This window comes from Homarus americanus, unplaced genomic scaffold (assembly GCF_018991925.1).
Source record: "Homarus americanus isolate GMGI-L3 unplaced genomic scaffold, GMGI_Hamer_2.0 scaffold29779, whole genome shotgun sequence".
NCBI classification, from domain to species: Eukaryota; Metazoa; Arthropoda; class Malacostraca; order Decapoda; family Nephropidae; genus Homarus; species Homarus americanus.
Window position 1 is genome coordinate 7,411 of NW_024745810.1, and position 3,705 is coordinate 11,115.

Sequence of the window (3,705 nt, forward strand, 5' to 3'; positions counted from 1 at the left end):
GGTGAGTGGTAGGATTAGTGGCAGGGAAGTGGTAGATTAGTGGACAGGGTGGTAGATTAGTGGACAGGGTGAGTGGTAGATTAGTGGCAGGGGGTGGTGGTAGATTGGTGGGGTAGTGGTAGATTAAGTGACAGGAGTAGTGGTAGATTGGTGGACGGGTAGTGGTGCAGATTAGTGATGGGGTCATGGTGATTAGTGACGGGGTGGTGGTAGATTGACGGGGTGGTGGTAGATTAGTGACAGGGGTTTGGTAGATTAGTGACGGGGTAGTGGTAGATTAGTGACAGGGGTAGTGTTAGATTAGTGGACAGGGGTAGTGGTAGATTATTGGCGGGGATAGTGGTAGATTAGTAACAGGGTAGTAGTGAGATTAGTGACAGGGGTAGTGGTAGATTAGTGGACAGGGGTGGTGGTAGATTGGTGACAGGGGTGGTAGTGAATTGGAGCAGGGGATAGTGGTAGATTAGTGACGGGGGTAGTGGTGAATTAGTGACAGGGTAGTGTCAGAGTAGTGGTGAGGTGATGGCGGTGGTAGATTAGTGACAGGGTAGTGTCAGAGTGAGGGTGAGATGATGGCAGTGGTGGTGACAGAGTGGTGATGATTAGTGGCGGTAGTGTCAGGTAGTGAGGATGAAGTGGTGGATTAGCAGTAGATCAGTGGTAGATTAGTGTCAGTAGGGGTAGATTAGTGGCAGAAGTGGTGAATTGTGATGGATCAGTTGTAGATTAGTGTCAGAGTAGTGGTGGTAGTGGTGGTAGATTAGCGGTAGATCAGTGGTAGATTAGTGTCAGAGTAATGGAAGATTAGTGGCAGGGTATTGTGGCTCCTCTAAACTGCCACTTCCTCTCCAACAACTGAGAAAAAAATAACTCTGTCTTCCTCAGTAACAAGACATATATACAGTATTGGCTAATGAACTGCAGTCAGGTGTAGCAGTCAGTGTTGTAATGTTCAAGGATGTCTGCCATATCCCATGTGGTGTGAGGGAAGAGGGAGAGTGAGGGAGACAGGTGTGATAGGTGTGAGGGACAGGTGTGATAGGTGTGAAAGGGAAAGGTGCGACAGGTGAGAGGTGCGACAGATATGAGGTGACAGGTGCGACAGGTGTGAGGTGACAGGTGCGACAGGTGTGAGGGAGAGGTGCGACAAGTGTGAGGTGACAGGTGCGACAGGTATGAGGTGACAGGTGCGACAGGTATGAGAGGTGCGACAGGTATGGGGTGACAGGTGTGAGTGTGGTTGACCTCAAGACACCGTCATGTCTCATAAGATGGAATGACACGTCTACAAAAGGCAGAAAAGTCAGATGTTAACAGCGTCTTTAACTGATGTATGTATGTATGTATGTATGTATATATATATATATATGTATGTATGTATTACTGATATATATGATATATGTATGTATGTATGTATGTATGTATCCTCAACACACACACCATACAATGTTTACCATACATGCATACAAACATATATAGATATACAATATACAGTATATGTATAGAATAACCATTTTGAAGTATACAACTAAAGATAAATAATAGCATTCCAAGGCCGGTGTCATGCCGGGTAAGCAAATGCCTTCATCTGTATGCCAAAAGAGACAAAGGTGTGAGTATTTGTTGTATAAATACTGATGCATACATTGTACATGTTTGGGCGCCTCACTGACGATGGCTGTAAGAATGCTGGCTGGCACGAAGGAGGGAATAACCAAGGGGGCATCCAAGCGTTACAGCAGCATCACCACAGCATTACAGCACCACCACCACAGCGTTGCAGCACACCACAGCGACAGCACCACCACAGCGTTACAGCACCACCACAGCGTAGCACCACCACAGCGTTACCAAAACCATCAACACAACGTTACAGCATCACCACCACAGCGTTACCACCACAGCGTTACAGCACCACCACAGCGTTACAAAACCACATCAACACAACGTTACCGCATCACCACCACAGCGTTACAGCACCACCACAGCGTTACAATACCACCACAGCGTTACAGCACCACCACAGCGTTACAGCACCACCACAGCGTTACAGCACCACCACAGCGTTACAATACCACCACAGCGTTACAGCACCACCACAGCGTTACAAAAACCATCAACACAACGTTACAGCATCACCACCACAGCGTTACAGCACCACCACAGCGTTACAATACCACCACAGCGTTACAGCACCACCACAGCGTTACAGCACCACCACAGCGTTACAGCACCACCACAGCGTTACAAAACCATCAACACAACGTTACAGCATCACCACCACAGCGTTACAGCACCACCACAGCGTTACAAAAACCATCAACACAACGTTACAGCATCACCACCACAGCGTTACAGCACCACCACAGCGCTACAATACCACCACAGCGTTACAGCACCACCACAGCGTTACACCACCACCACCACAACGTTACAGCACCACCACAGCGTTACAATACCACCACAGCGTTACAGCACCACCACAGCGTTACAAAACCATCAACACAACGTTACAGCATCACCACCACAGCGTTACAGCACCACCACAGCGTTACAGCACCACAGCGTTACAGCACCACCACAGCGTTACAGCACCACCACAGCGTTACAAAACCATCAACACAACGTTACAGCATCACCACCACAGCGTTACAGCACCACCACAGCGTTACAGCACCACCACAGCGCTACAAAACCATCAACACAACGTTACAGCATCACCACCACAGCGTTACAGCACCACCACAGCGTTACAAAACCATCAACACAACGTTACAGCATCACCACCACAGCGTTACAGCACCACCACAGCGCTACAATACCACCACAGCGTAGCAGCACCACCACAGCGTTACAGCACCACCACCACAACGTTACAGCACCACCACAGCGTTAATACCACCACAGCGTTACAGCACCACCACAGCGTTACAAAACCATCAACACAACGTTACAGCATCACCACCACAGCGTTACAGCACCACCACAGCGTTACAGCACCACCACAGCGTTACAGCACCACCACAGCGTTACAGCACCACCACAGCGTTACAGCACCACCACAGCGTTACAAAACCATCAACACAACGTTACAGCATCACCACCACAGCGTTACAGCACCACCACAGCGTTACAGCACCACCACAGCGTTACAAAACCATCAACACAACGTTACAGCATCACCACCACAGCGTTACAGCACCACCACAGCGTTACAAAACCATCAACACAACGTTACAGCATCACCACCACAGCGTTACAGCACCACCACAGCGCTACAATACCACCACAGCGTTACAGCACCACCACAGCGTTACAGCACCACCACCACAACGTTACAGCACCACCACAGCGTTGTTAACACTACCACAGCGTTACAGCACCACCACAGCGTTACAAAACCATCAACACAACGTTACAGCATCACCACCACAGCGTTACAGCACCACCACAGCGTTACAGCACCACCACAGCGTTACAGCACCACCACAGCGTTACAGCACCACCACAGCGTTACAGCACCACCACCACAACGTTACAGCACCACCACAGCGTTACAAAACCATCAACACAACGTTACAGCATCACCACCACAGCGTTACAGCACCACCACAGCGTTGCACCACCACAGCGTTACAATACCACCACAGCGTTACAGCACCACCACAGCGTTACAGCACCACCACAGCGTTACAGCACCACCAC